Genomic DNA, 7673 nt, shown 5'->3' with positions numbered 1-7673 from the left:
CCTAAGAACCAATAGATGTGCAGAAAAACACATCTAAGGAAAATTAGATTTTTTACTAATGTGAAGAATTTGGCATTTAAAACATGAATAAAACTTATTCTCACTTTATTCTTAGATCTACAACAGTCTACCAATAAATATTTATTATGTTACTGTTCTGCTATATGAGAACGACTCTGCTGGAACACACCTCATTTGAGGACTGCGGCAAGAAGTTCTGCACAAAGGCCTTGCCTTTCAAGGCTTCTTCCAAAAAGAATTTAAAAACAGTTCCACTACCGAAATTTCACATTAATTAGGATCCAAAAATTAAATTCCATAAACAAATGCTTTCAAGAGAGAGGCGAGATCAAAATTACCATGGCTTTTATCTACAGTCTTACATACGCACAGCAACCTAGAGGGACCCATTTCGTGAGATACACACTTGCTTTCTCTCCAGTTCTCATCTAATTTTCTTCTGATGTGAATTTTTCCTGTGCCTGGGGATTGTGCAGAACTGTGCAAAAGGCTCTGTAGCATCTGCTGATGCTCTTTATAATTACATTTTCTTGTGCTGAAATTTTGAGACTGATTCTTTAGGTTTGGACCAAAAGCTGGAGGTTAGCTCGTGCCATTTTTTAATTACTTCCTTTCATGAAAGATAAAGGAAGACACATGCCTCAGATTTTATCATCACTGACAAATCATTCCGCAGTCCTTTCTTTGTTCTTGTTATTTTACCCATTCTTAAATGAGCCTGAATCATTTTTGATAGCAGGCATGAGCAAATACACACATATACACACAACTCACAACTAAGATATCTCTTTCTGAATCTTAGTTTCAGATATTTTAAGCGATGTTTCTTGGACTTTGCTTTTAATATTTAATTTGCCTAGAAATCATTCATGTACTAAATCAAGACTTCTTATTAGTTAAACTCCTAAGTGTTTTAAATTTCTGCTGCAACACAGTCTGGACAAAAGTCTTGGATGATAAATCAGGCAGAATAAAGTCTCTCTCATTTTAAATTGACATGTCATTGTACATTTCTCCTGTGCTTCATCTAGTACTATTTTCTACTTATGAAATATCCTCCAAAAGTACACATTTAGGATTATTTAGCTACAATTGTACAATAAATCTTAAGTCACCAGGAAGTGCTCATGTGGGAAATATTCTTACACAAGATATCTGCCAGAGTCCCTTACTGAATAACAAGGACTGTCATTTAATAGCAGTGGTAATTCTGCCTGAGGAAATGGTGAGATGACCCAGCCATACCAAAATTACCAAACTCATCTTTGTACCACCAAGCACCTGCCTGGGGGCTGCTATGGGTTGGGATGTCCCAGGGCAGGCTTACCAGGGCTGAAGAAGCAGGGGAAGAATAGATGGAGATGAAAAAGGAACAGAGCAAACACTTGGAATGGGAGGATTTGGGAATGCCACAACACATATAAGCATTGACAGAAATCTAAAGGTATAGAGACAGGCAGGATGCTACACACAAGTGCTTAAATGTACGGTCAAAGAGAACTGACAGTGCCTGTTTACATGTCTTTTGTTCAATCAAATAGTAATCGAGGTATGTTTCTGATCAGGATTCCAGCCCTTGCTACTATTTATGTATTTGGTACAAATTTCCATGTTCTATAGTTATATATTTAATGTACATTTCTGTTTCCAAACACTATACTGGAGAGCAAAACCGTAGTTTGTGTATTGTCCAAACTACTGAAAGGCCAGAACTCAAGCAAGAGAGTCCTTTTTAAAACAGTCATATGCAAACATAAGCTATTTGCATGTGCTTTGATGAATTTAAGAACAGATTAAGCTGCAGAGGCAGCTACAGCACAGCACACAGAAGAACTCCTTAAGGCTCAGATGTGCCCAGTCCTCAAAAGTTACCATCACCAAGAGACTTATGACCCCACAAAGCAGAACCAGAGGCTGCAAAGGTGGGTGAACAACCGGTTTTGACAGGGTTGACCATTGAAGGAGCAGCAAATACACTATGTAAGCATGCCCTTTTTTACTCCCCACCAAGAAAAACTGCTTTGGTGTGCAAACTGTAACATTCAAAAAGATGGAAAGACAAAGTACATGGCAAAGGACATTGTTGGGCAGTTTAAATTAAGTTCTCCAGTGGCAAATTACATAGTTGTCTGCCTGACATCCCTGAATCACTTGTTCACAGCCACCACTGCACTTGCGTTTTAGGTTGTTGAAATGCATTCTAGGGAGGGAGAAAGAGTCTGAGTTGCCCAAAAGCTCAAATTTATGAACCTAATGTGACCATTCAGGCTTTGTGGGAAATGACTGTTCGTGGTCGGCGAGGCGGCAGCAGCAGCACCGGCAGCACCGGCGATGAGGACTGAGGTGAGCAGGCGGGGAGGGCTGGATCGCGCTGTACGGAGGGGTTTCCGAGCTCAGGGACCCCCCACTCACAGCCCGAGACCCAGCCAGAACCCGGAAGTCCGCGTCAGCCAATCAGGCGCGGAGGGGGCGCGGCCGCGGGGATTTGAACGCGGTCAGAGCAGACGCTCGGTCGGTCGGCGAGGCGGCGGCAGCCGACTGGTCTGGCGGGCGGCGCGCGACACAGAGGAAAAAAAAGAAGTCACTTGGCAGAAGAGATTTTTTGAATCGTGGTTGGAACTCGGCTGAAGGCTATTAAAAAAACTGTGGGTACACGCGGAGAGCGACAGCAGCAGCGGTGAGTGCTGCGGCTTTAAATTTGATTTAGATCGAGACGGAGAGGGGGCTTCCCGGAGACGGAGAAGCCGAGGGAGAGCGGAGAGGCCCGAAGCGAGTCGGGAATCTCGCGAGGGAGCCGAGAGGCTGACGGGGCAGGGGGCGGGCCGGGCGAGCCGCGGCAAATTTAAAAGCGGCTATAGCTGCAGCAGGGGCGGAGCGCGAGGCGGGCGCGCGCGAACGCAAGGGTGAGTATATTAGCGCGCAGGCGCACGTGCACGTGCACGGAGCTTGTGGGAAGCAGCCATCGGAGCAGGCGGAGAGCTAGACTAGGGCGGAGAGGGGGCTTCTCGGAGACGGTGAAGCCAAAGGAGAGCGGAGAGTAAGAAAGGAGGCAGGAACCTCACAGGGGAACGCGAGGCTGAGGGTGAATGGTCCGTTTAGGCTCAAGAGAGGAAATGGCAACGAATCGCCCCAAAGCCCCTGTGAAGAAGAATGTGGGAACTCAGACCGAGCTCTCGCGCAAAGATGCGTCCGTGCAGGGCCCTGGCTGCACCGAATGCCTGAGCCTGGCTGTGGTACCACAGGGACCCAGAGACACCCATTGTGTGCGATGGGAGCAGATAAACGACCTGCTCAGGCAGGTGGTGGAACTGAGAGAAGAGGTGGAAAGGTTAAGAAGCATTAGAGAATGCGAAAGTGAAATAGACTGGTGGAGCCGTACCCTGAGGCAAAGGCAGCAAGAAGAGGCTCTAATAAAAGTAGATGATCCCCTCCCGCCCTGTCACCAGGCAGAGAGAGGGGACTTAATAGAAAGGGGGGAATGGAAGCTGGTCCTTCCTCGGAGAGGCAGGCGGAACCCCCAACAGCCTCCCTCACCTTCCCAGCTGCATTTGTATAATAGGTTTGGAGTTCTGGATTTTGGGGACAAGGTAAATGAGAATGGAGAGGACAATCTACCCAGTGAGGCACCCAGGACTAGTCACCCACCCCCTTGCCTCAGGACCTCACCAACCAAGAAAAAAAGAAAGGTGCTTGTAATAGGTGACTCCCTTCTGAGTGGAACAGAGGGCCCAATCTGTAGACCAGACCCGTCCCACAGGGAAGTCACCTGCCTCCCTGGGGCCAGGATTAAGCATATACAGAGGAAAATTCACTCCCTGGTTCAGCCCTCAGATTATTACCCACTACTGATATTTCAAGTAGGCAACGATGAGGTAGCTACCAGAAGCCAAAAGGCAATGAAAAGGGACTTCAGAGTGCTGGGACGACTGGTCAAGGGATCAGGAACACAAGTGGTGTTCTCTTCTATCTCACCAGTCACAGGGATAGATGAAGGGATAAAAAGCAAGATTCAACAGATCAATTCGTGGCTAAAAGACTGGTGTAAACGGCAGAACTTTGGATTCTTTGATCATGGGCTGATCTACAGGTCACCAGGCATGCTGGCAGCAGGTGGGGGAAGCCTAACCCAAAGGGGAAAAAGGATACTGGGACAAGAATTAGCAGGGCTCATTGAGAGAGCTTTAAACTAGATTTGAAGGGGGATGGGGTTGGAACCAGGGTTACTAAAGTGGTGCCCAGGAGTAGTGTGCTAGTGGGTAAAGGTGCCAGTAAGGCCTTGCAGCCTGTTGCAGCAGTCGATGTGGGAGAGAAAGATACATGCAGCTGTGAAGACATAAGGAGTAGTGATAAGATGGTAACTGCAGAAATGTCTGCACACGGACAGGTGGGAATTAGTGCCTGCCCTCCCAGAAAAATAGTGGGACGATTAGACCAGCTGAAGTGCCTCTACATGAATGCACGCAGCATGGGCAACAAACAGGAGGAGCTGGAGGCCATCGTACAGCAAGAAAACTATGATCTAGTTGCCGTCACAGAAACGTGGTGGGAGGACTCGCATAACTGGAATGCTGTGATTGATGGCTATCAACTCTTCAGAAGGGACAGGAAAGGAAAGAGAGGTGGTGGGGTGGCCCTTTATGTTAAGAGTAGTATTGTATGCCTAGAACTTGGCAATACACATGAAGACAGTGTTGAGTGCCTATGGATAAGAATCAAGGGGAAGACCAATAAGGCAGACCTTGTGGTGGGAGTTTGTTATAGATCCCCAAACCAGGATATAAAGACTGATGAAATATTCTATAAGCAGCTGGCAGAGACCTCACGATCACTCTCCCTTGTACTCATGGGGGACTTCAACTTCCCAGATATCTGCTGGAAATATAACACAGCAGAGAGGCAACAGTCCTGGAGATTCTTGGAGTGCATGGAAGACAACTTCCTAACACAGCTGGTGAGGGAACCGACTAGGGAAAGTGCCATACTGGACCTGCTGATAGTTAACTCAGAAGGTCTTGTGGGGGATGTAAATGTTGGAGGTCGTCTTGGACAGAGTGATCATGAAATGATAAAATTTTCAATTCTTGCTGAAGCAAGGCGAGGGGCCAGCAAAACTGCCACCTTGGACTTCCGAAGGGGAGACTTTGGCCTCTTCAGGAGCATGGTTGAAAGTGTCCCTTGGGAGACAGTCCTGAAGGGCAAAGGTGCCCAGGAAGGCTGGTCGCACTTCAAGGAGGCACTCTTAAAAGTGCAGGAAAGAGCCATACCCAAGTCCCAAAAAACAAGCAGGAAGGAAAGAAGACCAGCCTGGCTAAATAGAGAGCTTTGGCTGAAGCTCAGGAACAAAAAGGCTTATGATATTTGGAAAAAGGGCCTGGTAGGCAAGGAGAAATACCAGGAAGCAGTGAAGATATGCAGGGGGAAAATTAGAAAGGCCAAGGCTCAAGCTGAACTCATCTTGGCCACTACAGTTAAGAACAACAAAAAGGGTTTTTTCCAGTATGTAAACAGAAAAAGGAAGATTAGGGATAATGTGGGCCCACTGATGAATGAGATGGGCACCCTAGTGGTGGAAGACACGGGGAAAGCAGAGTTGCTGAATGCCTTCTTTTCTTCAGTCTTCACTGCTAAGGCTGCCCCTCATGAACCTCTGGCCTTGGAGGCCAGGGGGAGGGTATGGAGAGAGGAAGTTTTTTCTTCAGTAGAAGAGGACCAGGTTCGGGACCACTTGGCCAAACTGGGCATTCATAAGTCCATGGGCCCAGATGGGATACACCCGTGAGTGCTGAGAGAGCTAGCAGAAGTTGTCGCTGGGCCACTCTCTATCATATTTGAAAAGTCATGGAGAACAGGAGAGGTGCCAGAAGACTGGAGGAAGGCCAACATCACACCAGTCTTCAAAAAGGGCAAGAAGGAGGACCCTGGGAACTACAGACCAGTTAGTCTCACCTCCGTCCCTGGGAAGGTAATGGAGAGACTCATTCTAGATGTCATCTCCAAACAAGTTGAAGAGCAGGGGGTTATTGGAAGTGGGCAACATGGGTTTACGAAGGGTAAATCATGCTTGACCAATCTGATAGCTTTCTATGATGCCATAACTGGTTGGCTGGATGAGGGGAGGGCAGCAGATGTCATCTACCTTGACTTCAGCAAGGCTTTTGACACTGTCTCCCATAACATCCCCATTGGAAAACTAAGGAAGTGTGGGCTGGATGAGGGGACAGTGAGGTGGATTGAGAACTGGCTATGTGACAGGACCCAAAGGGTAATGGTTAATGGAACAGGTTCAAACTGGAGGCCTGTAACCAGTGGTGTCCCCCAGGGGTCAATACTTGGTCCAGTCCTGTTCAACATATTCATCAGTGACCTGGACGAGGGGACAGAGTGTATCCTCAGCAAGTTTGCTGATGATACCAAGTTGGGTGGGGTGGCTGACACCCCGGAGGGCCGTGCTGCCACCCAGAGAGACCTGGACAGGCTGGAGAGCTGGGCAAGGAAGAACCTCATAAGGTTCAACAGGGAAAAGTGCAGGGTCCTGCACCTGGGGAAGAAGAATGTCAGGCACCAATACAGGTTAGGCGTGGACCTGCTGGAGCCAAGCTCCGAAGAGAAAGATCTGGGAGTCCTGGTAGACAGCAAAATGACAATGAGCAAGCAGTGTGCTCTTGTGGCCAGGAAGGCCAACGGAATCCTGGGCTGCGTAGGGAAGAGTGTGGCTAGTAGGTCGAGGGAAGTCATTCTCCCCCTCTACTCTGCACTGGTGAGGCCACAACTGGAATACTGCATCCAGTTCTGGGCTCCCCAATTAAAGAGGGATAGGGAACTACTGGAAAGAGTCCAGCGAAGGGCAACAAAGATGACTAAGGGATTGGAGCATCTCCCTTACGAAGAAAGGCTAAGAGAGCTGGGACTCTTTAGTCTGGAGAAGAGAAGGCTGAGGGGAGACCTTATTAATGCCTATAAGTAACTCAAGGGTGGGTTGAAGGAGGAGGGAGCCAGACTCTTTTCAGTGGTTCCCAGTGACAGGACAAGGGGCAACGGGCACAAGTTGGAACATAGGAGGTTCCACTCGAATATGAGGAAGAATTTCTTCACGGTGAGGGTGACAGAGCCCTGGAACAGGCTGCCCAGGGAGGTTGTGGAGTCCCCTTCTTTGGAGATTTTCAAGACCCGCCTGGATGCAGTCCTGAGTAACATTCTCTAAGCAATCCTGCTTCAGCAGGGGAGTTGGACTAGATGATCTATATGGTCCCTTCCAACTCTAAAAAAAATTCAGTGAAATTCAGTGAAATTCTGCACTAGTGGTACTGCTGACATCATTAGTGATGCCAAGGGCAGGTATCACAGTGGATGGATTTCAGTGGGATAGCTGAGTCATTCACCCACACAAGAGCATGAGAAGAAGTGAAACCAGTATAAGTGGTACACAGACGAACAGGATTTTTTAGTGATCTTTAAAAAAAAAAAAAAACCAGTTGTTTTGACAGTGAAAATCTCAGGGTTTTTTTCCCTCCTTTTTGAATGGAGGCAAGCATTTGAAAAGTTCATTGCAACCTGATGAGTTCCTCTTTAATTTGTTAAACGCTTTCTTGAACACTTTTCACAGCCAACCTGCCAGGTGTCAATAAGATTTTTTTAAAAAAACATTTAAGAGT

This window comes from Numenius arquata, chromosome Z (assembly GCF_964106895.1).
Source record: "Numenius arquata chromosome Z, bNumArq3.hap1.1, whole genome shotgun sequence".
Lineage (NCBI taxonomy): Eukaryota > Metazoa > Chordata > Aves > Charadriiformes > Scolopacidae > Numenius > Numenius arquata.
This window is presented reverse-complemented; position numbering follows the sequence as displayed.